We start from the raw sequence: 18,196 nt of genomic DNA, 5'->3' as shown, positions 1-18,196 counted from the left end.
ATTTTTTTATGTACTAACAAATGTTCAGTACTAAAACTTCCTTAAATAGAATCTAACCTTAATTAGTGTGATTAAATGTTACTATGGAAATTTAGTCTTCACCTTGATATTTTATTTTCATTTTTTCCATAATATTTGTTATTTAATGATGACATGGAGACCACAAAGTATACAAAGTGTTGCATTCTGTATAAACCAAAACTGCTTTCTCTCCTTACTAACATCACTCTTAGTGTTGTACTTTTCACAACAGAACTCTCTTAAGTCCTGAGCTTCTTTACAGAATATGATCTTAATAAAACTCATTTCAGAAGAAAATTAACTCTATTCCTGAACTGTATATATTTAAGTATTTACTGCTCCAATGGTTATACTGCATCTTTGTATCTACTCTCTACCTAATGAAACATTTATTCTGAAAAATAAAACATGAAATCAGCTTGTTTAAAAGTGAATCAATTCTGTCCTTCCTCAATAATAAGACTGGCAAAGACCCACAGGATAAACTCTCACCATTTATCCTGGACCTTCCTATAGATTTTTACTCTTACTACCCTTCCTCCAATGGAGGAAAAATGACAAGGAATACTTGTGTAAAATGTATCTTGCCTTAAACTCTACTATATACTTCCACACTACATGTAATAAAAACTATTTTAGAAACTTCAATTAACATTTACTCAACTACACTGAATATTACACCCTTGAAGATGTGCTGCAATAAGCCTAAGTAGTTTTGGGGGCTTTTTTTTCCACTTCAAATATCATACCTCATTTCAGTACCTCCTATCTAGGTACTGAAAATGGCTTCACAGACATGCCTTAAATTCACACATAATCCAGACTGGTTAGTAAAGCATCATCTTCCCGAACTACAACTACTGTTAAATGGGTAGTTAAATCCAATGACTCTGTCCCTCAACCCATTAGACCAGGGGACACCTAACACAAAGTGGGCCCATCCACAGGCTGGTCTGCATTCTAGGGACATTCTAGGTGCTGGGGATGAATAGAAAGGGAAGGATTCAAATGTTACTTGCTCAGAGGAGAGGGTAGGAGGAATCCAGAGCAACTCCTAGTTTTCCAATTTGAGTAATCAAGAAAATGGTGGTACAAAAAGAAAAGAAATAATTGGAGAGCAGGTTTTAAAAAATTGATGTGAAACTTACATATAGCAAAGCACACAAGTTAACAGTTTGATACATTTTACACACACACACACACACACACACACACACACACACACCATCATCCAGATCAAGATAGAACACATCCAGGATCTAGAAGTCTCCCTCGAACATGATCTCTCTTAGTCAATAATGTCCCCACCTTACCCACTGCCAAAGGTAAATACTACTCTGATTTCTGTCACCATAGATTAGTTTTGCCTCCTCTTGAATTTAAGTACTCTTTTGTATCTGGCTTCTTTGGTGGGAAAGTATTTTTATGTATGTATTTCTGGGAAGCACGGGAGGTTGGGGTGATGGTAAGTGGGGATGAGGAAGATATAAAGTTGGTTGATTATTTTTCATATTTATTAAACACCTAATACATGTTAGTATCTACATTAAGCACAGAGAACCAGGTAAAGAGGGCTTGGTACCTATCCTAAGGGACTTAAGATCTAGAGAAGGAGACAGGTAAATGAGTAATTACATCAACTTACAAGCATTCTAAGAGCAGAATGGTCATGGTGCCAAGGGGAACACAGGACAGGAGTGGCTCTCTTTGCCTAGGGAGGTCATGTAAGACTACAATAAAGACTGAGTTGGAAAAAAAAAAAGCTGAAAGATTTGCTGTTGATAATCTGCAGTTGGGTGATGGATGCACAGGGGTTCATTATATTATCCTCTCTACTTTTGCGTATGTTTGACAATATCTATAATAAAAAGTTTAAGTTGTGTCTTGAAGCATGAATAGGAGCTAATCAATATGACAATGAGCCAAGAGCATGCCGGGCGGAGAAATTTTAAAAGCAAAGGTGAGAAGGAAAACTACAGTTTTCATGGAATCACAAGTCATTGAGGGAGTGTAGGAGTTAAAGACAGAAAAGCCAGGCAGGGGCCAGATCATTAAAGTCCTTGCATTCTACCTAAGAAAGTTTGGTTTTATCCTAAGGCAACTGGAAGCCACTGAAGCAACCATAAGCAAGAGAATGATCTGATCAGATTTGTGTTTTAGAATGATCACTCAGATACCAGTACAGATAAGAGAAGAAAATAAGAAAATAAGAGAAATGATTGGTGGGTGGTTACTTAAGTAACTCTGGCAGGAGATAAAGAGGGCCTAAAATCTATAATTATTTCAAAATAAAATTTTAATTAAAAAAAAGAAGAGAAATAATGAGGGCCTAAATTGAGGTGATGGTAATTAAGATGAAGGGAACATGAGTGTTAAAGATATTTTGTTTTTAAATATAATTTATTAAAAATTAGCCTGTGATTCTTCATCAAGCTGAATGATTTAGCATAAAGGACTGCATTCCATAGCAATGGTCAAACTGAATTCTGGTGAACATTTTTCTATTTAAAAATTCTCCACTTGGCCGTGCAGCAATTAACAATATTTTTCCACAGCACTTCCCCCTTATAAGGGGTTTCAGTTCCACTAAATAAAAAGAATCAGAGTAAATTGACTTAGAAGTGCTAACACCTTGGCAGGTGTTCCATGAGAGAGCCCGACGTCCTCACTGTAAACAGCAGAATTTTAGGTACTTGGTAGACCAGAGTAGGATAGCAGTGACAATAGGGAGAGTTCAGCTGAGTGCCACTGTGCAAACAAGTCAATAGCCAAAGACCAATAAAAAGAGATGAAATTCCAAACTAAAACCTAAAGCTAAGCTAAACCACAGAGTTTGAAGTTCATAGCATTTATTGTTGATTTTGAGGTCTCTGTGGATTTTACAAAACATCCATCCCCCAAATAACTGGCACAAAACAGCAATCTTTGATACCTTCAGTACTCTTTTTAGCTCTTATAAACATATACATACAACAATGTGGCAAGTCTAGTCTCTTACTGCACCATAACACAGAAGATGCCAACTGAAATAGCCTACACCCGTTAATATAATCATTTACTGTAATCTCTTCTTTATTTCATTCTGGTTTCACGCCTTCATTTGGCCATATTTATTAACATGAAATAGAAAAAACACTCCATGGTGTGAAATCTTCTGTTTCCTCAGTTACAAATGTTGAACAAAGTAGAAACATTTATTCTTCCTTGACTATCTGCAGTTCAAATACTGCTATTTCTACTCCCTGTTCCCAGCACTAATAACTGCTGAAGTCAGGAAATCTCATTTGAATTTGCCACCTCACCATGCTCGGGCAAGTTGACCTACTTATTTAGCAGCTTAGTCTACTATTTTTTGCCTGATTGTTGTGACAGGAAGAAATAAAACCTTCATCCCCAAAGACAAAAATAAAATCTTAAATCACAAATTTAGCACTCATTAGATCCTCCTCAATAGATCCTCCAAACCTAGAGCAAACAGGATGGCAGAATAAATGATCCTGAGCATTGGACATATATACTGACTCAGAAGCTAAATAAAAGAAAGTCACATCAAGGACTTTTGCACACAGTATTGTCATTAGTAACCTGAAAAGACTCACAAGGCAAATTGGAAAAAAAAAAAGCCAAGAGTAATAACATTCACAACACCTTATGGCTCTGTGTGCTTCACACATCCATTAATAACATACACCAGAGATAACATTTCCAAACCAAAAAACAGTTTTAGGTACAGGAAAAAATTAAGTTAATGTTGTTGTTTTTTTTTTTTTTTTTTTTTTTTTTTGTGGTATGCGGGCCTCTCACTGCTGTGGCCTCTCCTGTTGCGGAGCACAGGCTCCGGATGCGCAGGCCCAGCGGCCATGGCTCACGGGCCCAGCCGCTCCGCGGCATATGGGATCCTCCCAGACCGGGGCACGAACCCGTATCCCCTGCATCGGCAGGCGGACTCTCAACCACTGCGCCACCAGGGAGGCCCAATGTTGTTTTTATAAGCCATGTTTCATTTGGTAATATATTTTGTTATATGAAACACGGGAGTTTTCAAAACTAATAGTCAAAGAAATATATTTACTATTGCATAATATTCTAGGGAATTCAGAAGGTATTTAATGTACAGCAGAATGTGAGAATACATGCTGCTCTGTATTTCTATGATTTATTTTTGGCTTTCTTCTGGCCATTTCCATTCTTGGCCCTCCCTATAGAAATAAGTCAACATTCTAAAAGAATTAACTCTCAAGTCTGTCCCTGAAAACAAACTTGGATCTCTAAACACCCATCAGGGGCTTCCCTGGTGGTGCAGTGGTTAAGAATCCACCTGCCAATGCAGGGGACACGGGTTCGAACCCTGGTCCAGGAGGATCCCACATGCTGCGGAGCAACTAAGCCCTGAGCCACAACTACGGAGCCAGCGCTCCAGAGCCCTCGAGCCACAACTACTGAGACCACGTGCCACAATTACTGAAGCCTGTGCACCTAGAGCCTGTGCTCCGCAGCGAGAGAAGCCACTGCAATGAGGAGCCCCACACAGCGCAACGAAGAGTAGCCCCCGCTCACCGCAACTAAAGAAAGCCCGCACGCAGCAATGAAGACCCAATGCAGCCAAAAATAAATAAATAAATTTATGTTAAAAAAATAAATAAACACTCATCAGCATTTGACAACAAAATAACTGACATTGTTACCATTTGTATCAAATTTTATAGTTTGGAAATCTATTTTATGTTCAAAAGAGCAGGTATTATTTCCATTTTACGACTGACTGCACTGAGGGTAAGAATAGTTAGATATTTTGCCTGAAGTTGAATTTCATGGTACACGAGGAAATTTTAAAACCCTGATATTCTAATTCATAAAATGGTGTTAGTGGCAAAATAAATAATAATATTAATGAATGGCAATCTATAGCATAAAGTGAATATCCATGAGTCCATACAGATATAATCAAATAAATGAATAAATAAGGGAAAACCCTTTTTTAAATAACAGAATTCCAATTAATAAATGTAGAAAGAATCATAGAAGTAGAAAATTACCATTTGACAAACATCAGAGCAGTAACTGTTGCAGGCAAGAATCATCAACATTGATTAGCTCTAGTAGTTTTCTGGTAGCATCTTTAGGATTCTCTATGTATAGTATCATGTCATCTGCAAACAGTGACAGCTTTACTTCTTCTTTTCCAATTTGGATTCCTTTTATTTCCTTTTCTTCTCTGATTGCAGTGGCTAAAACTTCCAAAACTATGTTGAATAAGAGTGCTGAGAGTGGGCAGCCTTGTCTTGTTCCTGATCTTAGTGGAAATGGTTTCAGTTTTTCACCATTGAGGACAATGTTGGCTGTGGGTTTGTCATATATGGCCTTTATTATGTTGAGGAAAGTTCCCTCTATGCCTACTTTCTGCAGGGTTTTTATCATAAATGGGTGTTGAATTTTGTCGAAAGCTTTCTCTGCATCTATTGAGATGATCATATGGTTTTTCTCCTTCAATTTGTTAATATGGTGTATCACACTGATTGATTTGCGTATATTGAAGAATCCTTGCATTCCTGGAATAAACCCCACTTGATCATGGTGTATAATCCTTTTAATGTGCTGTTGGATTCTGTTTGCTAGTATTTTGTTGAGGATTTTTGCATCTATGTTCATCAGTGATTGGTAAAGTAGCAGGATACAAAATTAATGCACAGAAATCTCTGGCATTCCTATACACTAATGATGAAAAATCTGAAAGTGAAATCAAGAAAACACTCCCATTTACCATTGCAACAAAAAGAATAAAATATCTAGGAATAAACCTACCTAAGGAGACAAAAGACCTGTATGCAGAAAATTATAAGACACTGATGAAAGAAATTAAAGATGATACAAATAGATGGAGAGATATACCATGTTCCTGGATTGGAAGAATCAATATTGTGAAAATGACTCTACTACCCAAAGCAATCTACAGATTCAATGCAATCCCTATCAAACTACCACTGGCATTTTTCACAGAACTAGAACAAAAAAGTTCAAAATTTGTTTGGAAAAACGAAAAACCCCGAATAGCCAAAGCAATCTTGAGAATGAAAAACGGAGCTGGAGGAACCAGGCTCCCTGACTTCAGACTATACTACAAAGCTACAGTAATCAAGACAGTGTGGTACTGGCACAAAAACAGAAAGATAGATCAATGGAACAGGATAGAAAGCCCAGAGATAAACCCACACACATATGGTCACCTTATCTTTGATAAAGGAGGCAGGAATGTACAGTGGAGAAAGGACAGCCTCTTCAATAAGTGGTGCTGGGAAAACTGGACAGGGACATGTAAAAGTATGAGCTTAGATCATTCCCTAACACCACACACAAAAATAAGCTCAAAATGGATTAAAGACCTAAATGTAAGGCCAGAAACTATCAAACTCTTAGAGGAAAACATAGGCAGAACACTCTATGACATAAATCACAGCAAGATCCTTTTGGACCTACCTCCTAGAGAAATGGAAATAAAAACAAAGATAAACAAATGGGACCTAATGAAACTTCAAAGCTTTTGCACAGCAAAGGAAACCATAAACAAGACCAAAAGACAACCCTCAGAATGGAAGAAAATATTTGCAAATGAAGCAACTGACAAAGGATTAATCTCCAAAATTTATAAGCAGCTCATGCAGCTCAATAGCAAAAAAACAAACAACCCAATCCAAAAATGGGCAGAAGACTTAAATAGGCATTTCTCCAAAGAAGATATACAGACTGCCAACAAACACATGAAAGAATGCTCAACATCATTAATCATCATAGAAATGCAAATCAAAACTACAATGAGATATCATCTCACACCAGTCAGAATGGCCATCATCAAAAAATCTAGAAACAATAAATGCTGGAGAGGGTGTGGAGAAAAGGGAACACTCTTGCACTGCTGGTGGGAATGTGAATTGGTACAGCCACTATGGAGAACAGTATGGAGGTTCCTTAAAAAACTACAAATAGAACTACCATATGACCCAGCAATCCCACTACTAGGCATATACCCTGAGAAAACCATAATTCAAAAAGAGACATGTACCAAAATGTTCATTGCAGCTCTATTCACAATAGCCTGGAGATGGAAACAACCTAAGTGTCCATCATCAGATGAATGGATAAAGAAGATGTGGCACATATATACAATGGAATATTACTCAGCCATAAAAAGAAACGAAACTGAGCTATTTGTAATGAGGTGGATAGACCTAGAGTCTGTCATATAGAGTGAAGTAAGTCAGAAAGAGAAAGACAAATACCATATGCTAACACATATATATGGAATTTAAGAAAAAAAAATGCCATGAAGAACCTAGGGGTAAAACAGGAATAAAGACACAGACCTACTTGAGAATGGACTTGAGGATATGGGGAGGGGGAAGGGTAAGCTGTGACAAAGCGAGAGAGAGGCATGGACATATATACACTACCAAACGTAAGGTAGATAGCTAGTGGGAAGCAGCCGCATAGCACAGGGAGATCAGCTCGGTGCTTTGTGACCGCCTGGAGGGGTGGGATAGGGAGGGTGGGAGGGAGGGAGATGCAAGAGGGAAGGGATGTGGGAACAGATGTATATGTATGACTGATTCACTTTGTTATAAAGCAGAAACTAAAAAAAAAAAAAGAATCATCAGCAGATGCTAAAATGAGTAGGCAAAAGTATGATGAGAAAGAGGAAACTTGCATACCTCAGAATATCTCCCCACAAGAGACTTATTAATTACAAAGGGAAAAACAATAATGTTACAATTACATTACAATGGAGAAAGCTGGTAGATACCGCCTTAACCAAGTAATCAAGGTTATCATCACCAGTAATGAGACATATCAACATCATGTACTCCCTAGGATGATGAACTGAGAAAGGTCAAACATCTCTCTCTTTCAGAGACATTCTACAAAATAACTGGCCAGTAGAAGCCATAAATGACAAAGACCGAAGAACTGTCCCAGACTGGAGGAGCTCAAGGAGACATGACAACTAAGTGTAATTTGGGAATCCTGGGTTATATCATGGGCTAACAAAAGGACAGTGGGACAACTGGCAAAATAAGAATGAGGTCTGTCGGTTAACAGTATTGTGTCAAGGTCAACTTCCTGCTTTTGATCATTGTCCTATGTTAACATTTGGGGAAGCTGGGTGAAGGGTATATGGGAATTCCTTGTACTATTTTTGCAACTTTTTTGTAAGTCTGAAATTATTTCCAAATAAAAAGATTTTTTTTTAAGATTGTGGTGCTGGTGCTTATAATCTAAACCTCATCATTTGGAACTGCATTTTCTTTGCTTCAAGGATATAAATTTTGTCTCCTCAATAAGCTCCACCAAAGTATTAAACATTCACAAGTAGTAAATTACTTTAAAGGTTTAAAAAGAAGAGCTTAAGTAGTAACAGTCAAAGTAAAATCTGCTCATTTCCTCTTTGTTAATATTAGTGATCTAAAAAATGACAACTGGTCTCCAATAATAATGAAAGATTTTCTATTTTAAAGGAATCTAAGTAAAGCTGATTCAACTGAAACTAGTGTAGACTTGAACACTGTGGGAAAAAATCTTATACCAAAGATGTGTTTTCGGAAAGGCTAAATTCTATAACCTCTTAACAAGAGAAGGGAATCTAGAAGCCTGGCTGAGAACTATGACTAAACTCATGCCATGTAATTTGACAAGAGGGTAACAGGGACATAAATTAAACCAAGAATTATTTTGTTGCATTCAAAAATGATGAGAAGAAAACTTTTGTTTGAAGACTTTCTTTTAGTACTGTAAAAGAAATTTTAAGACTGTGGTATTTACAATGTTTTGTTTGAAGTTATGACATTGATGGTAAAACATATCACAGATAACTGGTGAGCTACATATTGGTGCAAACTTTCAACATCACACAATAAGAATCAACCAGAATTTAACCCCCAAGAGGCACTTTTTCTTCCAAACTACAAATCTTGTAAACTAAATGGGAGCTCTAAAAATAAAGACACAATCTACAAAATCTGGCAAATATGTTTGACTCTGGGATGTTAGGAAATGAAAAAAGGAGGGGGGGGAAAGGCACTTGGGTTTTAAGTGCCAAAATAACTCTCTTTGTGAGTAGCTAATATTCTTTCAAAAGCTTTATTCCCGAATTATGACTCACTTTAGAGAAAAGAGAAAAGATGAGAAAAAGAAGAAATGAAATGGTCAATATTAGTGGCTTCATATGCTTAAGATTTTCACACTAAATATAAAATAGAAGCTCTTTTTAAAATTATTGTCAATAATTAGTCCCTGAAGAAAGGATAAGGAATACATAGAAAGGCCACAACGATGTGCAACAGAACAAAAATATAATTATAGTTTTAAAAGCAAAGCAGGCTAGATAAGGCCTTAAATTCCCTATCAGAGCCATTACCGTATCAGTGAAGCTAGAGATATATACTCACTTTCCACAAAACACTTAGTATAACAAAGTAGCTCAGGCTTAGGTCAAAGATCACCCAATTAGAGTGCACCATTTGTCTGATCCACTATAATAAGTGAATTACTTTCATCTACATAAATGTTCTTGATTTGTATTTGGATATTCTAGCCCACTGACAGCAGATCACCCAACTACTAAGATATAACCTCATCTGAGATACCATGAACAACCAAATCTCACAGAAAATTTCAAAACATTAACTGTTTGTTACCCAATGGGGAGAAAAGGTACATTTTGGTAGAATACTAAAAGTGTTTTTGTGGAAAAAACATTAGGAAAATAATCTAAAAGGTTTTATACTTCCGGGGATGAGAACCTCTTGAATATAGGCATGTAACTCACACCTTCATCCCATCACAATTAAAATGCCAAGGCAAGTCTAAAATAGGAGAGAACTACATCAGTATAGAAGTTAGGAATGGATGCCATTCACATGACAAAACTGTTGAAGAATTTCTGCAAGACATGTTAGATAGATCTGGATGGAAGAAAGATGTCAAGAGTCAACTAGTGACTTATCTTACTGAGAAAGAAGTGCTGTGACTCAGAGAGAAAGCAGAGGAGATACTGGCAAAAACACCATTAATAAGGAGGACAAGAGCTACGGAATAGGTGGGCCATAGGAAAAAATAAGAAACCCTCCAACTGGAATCTGTTTTACCACTACCAACCAAGAGCACTGGAAACAACTGCCCCGGACATGTACTGCAGTATACCAAATGATGATCTAGGGAATCTAAGAATTTCTCACATAAACAGTGGGCGGATATAGCAGGAAGGTGGATGAGTAACTACAGCATACAACTGGCCTGTGGCTAGCAAAATACCCATTCCTCATAGGAGAAATTAGAGACATGACTCTCCTGCTCGGACAGGCTCCTACTGCACTCCTCTCAGGCTTCTGGGTGGAGGAACAGAAATGTAGATTTCTATTAGCCAGGTCTGTTATACAATATTTGAAAGGGAAATCTACGAGTATCCAAGGACAATGAGGTTATTATAGATGACTCTACCCACAGGTCTCTTGATGAGACTTCCCCAAGCATAATGATTAATAAAATGGAAAAAATGAGGAGAAAGAGGAGGAGGAGAAGGAGGGGGCAAAGGAAGAAGAGGAGAAGGAGGGCTTAAAAGGAGAAAGAAGACGGGGAGGGGGGAGGAGGAGGAGAAAAAAAGACACCATCACACCTATGAAATCATTCTGCAAAAAAAATGAAAGAGGGAAATATAACACTCAAGATTAAAAACGGCATATCATTTTGAAAATAACCTAGAAACAGAAGTAAATTTTTAATTAAAACTACTGTGTGAGATTTAATAAAATTTTTAAAAACAGGTTTTTTGAAACAAGAGATGAAAGATCCAGTATCAGGTAACAGACTGAGGTTCGGCTAAGAGTAAGACAGAAATAAGTGGGAGTTGGAAGAAATAAGAAATAAGAAAAATAAAAATGTGATAGCAGAGGGCTTCCCTGGTGGCACAGTGGTTGAGAGTCAGCCTGCCGATGCAGGGGACGTGGGTTCGTGTCCCGGTCCGGGAAGATCCCACATGCCGCGGAGCGGCTGGGCCCGTGAGCCATGGCCGCTGAGCCTGCACGTCCGGAGCCTGTGCTCCGCAACAGGAGAGGCCACAACAGTGAGAGGCCCAAGTACCGCAAAAAAAAAAAAAATGTGATAGCAGAATAAAAAACATAAAAGAATAAAAAAATGTAATAACAGAAGTAAAAACTATATCGATGAGAACCTAATAGAAAAATGGGAGGATTTCAACAGACACTTCACAAAAGAGGATATCCAGATGGCCAATAAACATAAGAAAAAGTATACAATTTCATTAGTAATAAGAAAAATATAAATTAAATCCAAAATGAGATATCCCTACACACCTACCCAAATTGCCAAAATAAAAAGAAAATACCAAGTTTTGTAAAGAATGTGGAGTGCTCTCATACATTATTATTGGGAGTGTAAACTGGGCATATTCGCTTTGGAAAACTCTTTGGCAATATCTACCAAAGCTTAATGTAGGCATACTCTCTGACTTGTCCCTCAGAGTATGTCCATGGATTAGGAGCAACACATCACCTAGGAGTTTGTTAGAAATGCAAAATCTCAGACCACACCCCAAACCTGCTGATTCACATTCAGCATTTTCCTAAGAGTCCAGGTAATTCATATGCACATTAAAGTTTGAGAAGTGTTGTTCTACAACTCATCCATTTTGCTTCAAACTCACCCACTCCACTCCTGGAAAAACACATACAAGTGTTCACCAAAAGATGTATATACCAGGATGTCCACAGCAGTACTATTTCTAATAGCTAAAGATTGGTAATTACCCAAACACCCATCAACAATACAATGGATAAGCAAATTGTGATATATTCCAAAACGAGAATAGACAATCTATAACTGCACACAACAATAAGGACAAGTCTCATACATATAATAATGAGTGAAAAAAGCCAGACAGAGGAGAGTCCTGTATTATTCATTTTACACAAAGTCCAGAAACAGGCAAAACTAATCTGAGCTGTTAGAAGTCATAATGGTGGTTAGCCTTTGGGAGAGTGGTGGTCTATGGTAGTGACTGGAAGGGAATATGAGAGAGGTTTCTGGTGTACTCAAAATGTTCTGTTTCTTAGGTACAAATTTCCGGTTATAAAATAAATAAGTCATGGCGATGTAATATACAGCATGATGACTGTAGTTAATAATACTGTATTGCATATGTGAAAGTCGCTAAGAGAGTAGATCTTAAAAGTTCTCATCACAAGAAAAAAATTTTATAACTATGTATAGTGAGTGATGTTAACTAGACTAATTAAGGTGATTATTTCACAATATATACAAATATCAAATCATTATGTTGTATACCTGAAACTGATACAATGTTACAATGTCAACTATACCTCAATAAAATGTTGTTTCTTTTTTTTTGCGGTACGTGGGCCTCTCACTGTTGTGGCCTCTCCCGTTACGGAGCACAGGCTCCGGACGCACAGGCCCAGCGGCCATGGCCCACGGGCCCAGCCGCTCCGCGGCATGTGGGATCTTCCCAGACCGGGGCATGAACCCGCGTCCCCTGCATCGGCAGGCAGACTCTCAACCACTGCACCACCAGGGAAGCCAAAAAAATGTTGCTTCTTAACCTGGCCAATAAGCATATGAAAGATGTGCTTCATTAGTTATCTAGGAAATGAGAATTAAACCACAATGACATACCATTACCCAGACACTAGAATATCTAAAGTTATAAAAAACTGACAATACGAGAATGCAGAACAACATGGACTATCTAACAGAGCTGGTGGGAAAGCAAAATCATACAGCCACTTTGAAAAAGAGTACAGCAGTTTCTTATAAAGTCAAATATTCACTTACCATGCAATCCAGCAATTCCATTCCCAGGTTTTTCCCAAGGGAAATTAAAACATATGCCCACACAAAGACTTGTATATAAATGTTCATTGCAGCTTTATTCATAATTGCCCCAAGCTAGAAATAACCCAAATATCCATCAACAGGTGAATAGATAAACAAATGTGATACCACCCATAAAATGACATTCTAATCAGCAATAAAAGAGAACATGATACACACAACAACATGGACAAGTCTCAGAAACATTATGCTGTGTAAAAGAAGCCAGACACAAAAGAGTATGTACTATATAATTCCATTTATATCAATTGTTAGCAAAGGCAAAACTAATCTGTAGTGATAGAAAGCAGAGTAAAAAGACAAAGCAATTGCCTGGGGATGGGGGTGAGTGGGCATGAAGAAATTTTCGGTGATAAATGTTTCATATCATGATTGTGATGGCAGTTTATACAGTTGTATACATTTATCAAAACTCACAAGTGAACTCAATTGAGTACATTTAATGTGTGTAAGTTATACTCCAATAAAACTCATTTTCAAAAAAGCCAACAACAAATCAAGAAAAAATATTTCAACATACGTTTAAAGATGTAATATTCTTACTCTAGAGAGATAATGCCAATAATACCAACAACAAAAGCCCAGTAACTCAATAAAAAATGTGAAGGACACTGTGGATTTCCAGAACGCTGAAAAAACTTACAGAAACACCTGAGGACTGACAGCTTTCAACTTTAGAAAAAGACTTAGATGTGAATCCAATGCTTATAAACATTCCCTTAGTCAGAAGCTAATGGATAAATTTTTCTGGAATGGTAACATAAATCCCAAGTATAAATGGGTTATGGCTTAGGAAAAAGTGAGTTTTTCCAGAGCCTGGCAAAAACAGTGTCATCAGACAACACAGTCAGGGAAAGCTCTGCTGAGATTCATTGTATCTATTGCTTCCAGGAGTGGTCACCTCACTTCTGATAAGATTCTATTGCCTTTGCCAATTAAGCAAGGAAATTACTCTAACTCCACTGTGTATGAATGTGCTTTCTCCTTCCACCCACCTGAAATACATCAGTTGGCATCAGAAGTGAGACTGGCACAGACACACCACCACCCTTGTTAAAGAGTTTGGAAGGAGTGTTGGGGAAGACAAGTGAGGGAACGCTGCCTGAGGAAATATGGATGGAGATGAGAGAGACGAGAGCAGTTATGTGAGTTTTTCCCCTGGAGCAGTCGTAGAGTGGAGTTCACAAACTGTTCTCTTTACCTCTGGAAAGTTGAGCCCAAGGGATAATTCAAAAGAGGAAAGACAAGATAGTCTAAGGCATAACTCACTGCCATCTCACTAAGGTGGGGAGGATGATCACAGATTCCCAAAGGGCTGAAAAGCCAGGGGAGATAGAGGAGATACGCTAGAGGACCCCCCTCACATGCCTCTCAGATGGGTAGACAGCAGCTTTTCAGGCCAGGAATACGTAAGAGCTGAAGTTTATTTAGATGTGGGAAAGTATAAAAATAGAGCAGCAAAATGCTTTAACTCTTGCTAACCCAACTCTCTCTGTAGGAGGATAACAAAACACAAAAAAAGTGATATTAATTGATGCCAGTGGTTTTAAATGTGGGAAGGGGGTAATAATAAAGTTATGAAGAGCTTTGTCTTCCTTGATCCTTCCTGCAAAAGTGACCAAAGACTGGTTCTAATTTAAAGAATTTAACTGTGTGAATAACTCGATTTTAAAAGTTTGTGCTAAATCTTTCCTCTCAGAAAATTCTGAAATTGAGACTATGATTTGGACAAATATCTTTAAACTAACTGGGTTAAAATTAGTGTTGGAAGATTCCAGAGCTCATTTAAATAGGAATATAACATTTTCACTGGTAAACATACTATTTCTTTTGGAAGAATATTTGGGCTGAGTGTGAAAAGTAAAACAACCCCAAAACTATAAACCCCATTTCCAGGATGACCCGTATTTCCCAAGAAAATAGAATTAAAATTGTCTCAAGGCCATTTAACTTCTGTGTTTCAGACATAATTTTATTTAGGTGAAGACACTTGTGCTAGATCAGAACCAACTGAGATAAAAAGGAGTACCTGGAAATAGAGGCTAAAGTCTTAGGAAATAATTTCCCCCATTTGGCTATCTTTAAGAATCTTGGCTTAAGACTCTGGATTCTGCAACTACTTGTGAGTCAAGAAGGGAGATACTGATAAAAGGTAGATCTTTACAGATTTATAATTGTAAACAGAATATGTTTTTAAAGTTAGAGAAATATTCCAAAAGGAGTTATGAATTCCACATTTTAAAAAAGGGGTTTGAGTGAAAGGAAATGGATGGCAGCTCACTGAAGGATAAGTTCACTATGATCAGGAGCTCCAGCACCTGGAGGGGAGGAAACAAGCAGGACTGGGCAGGCAGCAAAGAAACAGGTGGCGAGAGCAATCTTATACTTAAGGGTGACTGCATGAGGGCACAGCAAGGTACAGAACCCTGTGGCCCAGAAAAGCCACACCTCCATGTCCCCAGACTAAAAAAAGGCTCACAGTGCTCATCCTACACTCAGCACAAGCTAAATGAAGATGAAAATCATATAAAACCTAGCAAAAACAAAACAAAACAAAACGCATTCACTAGCTGGAATGTGTGCGTGTGTTTGTGTTGTATGTTTGGAGATGTGTTATAGTTTTAAGAGAACACACACACACACTCAATCCTACAGTTAGTTCAACAACAACAAAAACCCAAAAACCCAATCAGAAAATACACAAAGACCTGAATAGGTATTTCTCCCAAGAAGATAAACAATTGCCAACTAGCACATGAAAAGATGTTCAACATCACTAACCATTATGGAAACGCAATGAGATATGACCTCACACCCATTATGATGGCTACTATAAAAAAAAATGGGAAAACAGAGACTAAGAAGACAATAGAAATAAATCAATGAAACTAAGAGCTGGTTCTTTGAAAAGATAAACAAAATCGACAAACCTTTAGCTAGACTCAACACTCAAACAGGAAAAAAAGAGGACTCGAAGAATATGAGTGAAGGAAGAGACTTACAACTGACACCACAGAAATACAAAGGACAATAAGCACTACATTTGAACAATATAATGAACAATTATATGCCAACAAATTGGACAACCTAGAAGAGACAGTTAAATTCCTAGACAACCTACCAAAACTGAGTCATGAAAAAACTGAAAATCTGAACAAATCAGCTACTAGTGAGGAGATCAAATCAGTAATTAAAAACCTCCCAAAAAACAAGACTCAGATGGCTTCACTGGTGAATTCTATCAAACATTCAAAGAATTAATACCAATCCTTCTCAAACTCTTCCAAAAAATAGAAGAGGTTCCAAAAATAGAAGAGGGAATGTTTCCAAACTCATTTTATGAAGCCAGCATTACCTTGATACCAAAACCAGACAAGGATGCCACAAGAAAAGAAAATCACAGGCCAATATCCCTGATGAACAGAGATGCAAAAATCCTCAACAAAATATTAGCAAGCTGAATTCAATAATACATTAAAAGGATCATACATCATGATCAAGTGAGACTGGTTCCAGGAATGCAAGGATGGTTCAACATCTGCAAATCAATGTGATACATCACATTAACAAAATGAAGGATAAAAATCATAAGATCACCTCAATAGATGCAGAGAAAGCATTTGACAAATTCGATATCCATTTATGATAAAAACTCTCAACAGGCTTCCCTGGTGACACAGTGGTTGAGAGTCCACCTGCCGATGCAGGGGACACGGGTTCGTGCCCCAGTCCGGGAAGATCCCATGTGCCGCAGAGCAGCTGGGCCCGTGAGCCATGGCCGCTGAGCCTGCGGATCCGGAGCCAGCCTGTGCTCCGCAACGGGAGAGGCCACAACAGTGAGAGGCCTGCTTACCGCAAAAAAAAAATAATAATAATAATAAATAAAAAGACTGACAATGCCAAGTGTTGGTGAGGACATGGAACAACTGGACCCTCACACACTGCTTGTAGGAATGCAACTTTGGAAAACAGTTTCGCAGTTTCTTATAAAGTTAAACATAGATGTACTATATGACCCAGCAACAGTTCCTCTCTTGGGAATTTACCAGAGAAAAATGAAACTATATGTCCATACAAAAGGCTGTATACAAATGTTTATACCAGCATCATTCATAACAGCCAAAAAATGGAAACAACCCAATGTCTATCAAAAAATTGAATGTATAAGCAAATTAGGTTTATCCACACAACAGAATATTATTCAGTAATGAAAAGAAATGAACAGTATGGATGAATCTCAAAAGTATTATGCTAAGTGGAAGAAGCCAGACACAAAAGGGCTACATATTGTATGATTTTATTTATGTGAAATTCTAGAAAAGGCAAAACTATGCTGGCAAAAAGCAGATCAGTGGTTTTGCTAGGTGCCAAGGGTGAACAGAGAAGATGGACTGCAAAAGAGCACAAGGAAACTTTCTGGGTTAATTGAAATGTTCTATACCATGACTGTGTGGCGGTTATACAACTATACACATTTATCAAAGCCCATCAAACCAAACACTTAAAATGAGTGAATTTTATTTTGTGTAAATTATACCTCAATAAAGGTATCTTTTTAAAAAGAATTTAGACAGTCACACGCTCTCCCACATCGCAGCACAGAGGCCAGGGGCCGACCCACCAGTGGCCTATCCAGTACCCATCCCTTCTGCTCCCTCCTTGCTGGCAGAGCCAAGTGGGGGCATCTGCCCTAAGGGGTGGTGTGGGTCCCTCTCTGGCCCAAAGAGTAAAGAGAGCTTTGTTCAAGTCCACCGCCAGTGGTGGGCAAGAAGGGGCCCCATGATGCAGTTCTGGCCAGAAGGCAGAGGCTCTGTGGGGGCTTCTGGAAATGGATCCCTTGCTTGTAAAAAGCTATGCCGAGAAGGGACTTCTTGCTTCCTGCCTCTAGACACAGCCCAGAGTGTTCTGTGACCCCAAGAACTGTACAGGACACCTCTCACCACTTGGAGCTGTAGCAGCCATCTTGCAAGCATGGAGGGACCTGTCTGAGGACCAGGACCTGCCCAGACATATTGAATTTGAATCCCTGGGGATGAGACCAGAACTCATGCATTTTCTGCAGACTCTCCAGGTGACTCTGGTGCACCCAGGACCGAGGACCACTGCTCTGAGCATACAGTGCTGGACCAAGACGTGCCCTGCCCAGCAGTGATTTCGAGCATTCCTTTCCCAGGTGACTGTGGTTGGCCCTGATCCATCATCAGTTCAGTCCTATGGGTGTGAAAGGGCTGCCATAATTATGGACCACAAACAGGGT

General features: G+C 38.3%; 1 protein-coding gene across 1 annotated transcript in view; it reads right to left on the bottom strand.

The window, feature by feature from the left end:
• Positions 1-18,196, bottom strand: part of REC114 (REC114 meiotic recombination protein) — a gene marked incomplete at its 5' end in the record, with an annotated part of 107,135 nt that overhangs the window by 44,646 nt on the left and 44,293 nt on the right. The gene's annotated exons all lie outside the window — the stretch shown is intronic.

This window comes from Mesoplodon bidens (assembly GCF_964165515.1).
Source record: "Mesoplodon bidens genome assembly, chromosome: 3".
Classification (NCBI taxonomy): domain Eukaryota; kingdom Metazoa; phylum Chordata; class Mammalia; order Artiodactyla; family Ziphiidae; genus Mesoplodon; species Mesoplodon bidens.
The sequence above is the reverse complement of the archived record's forward strand: the minus strand, read 5'-3'. Positions and strand labels throughout refer to the sequence as shown.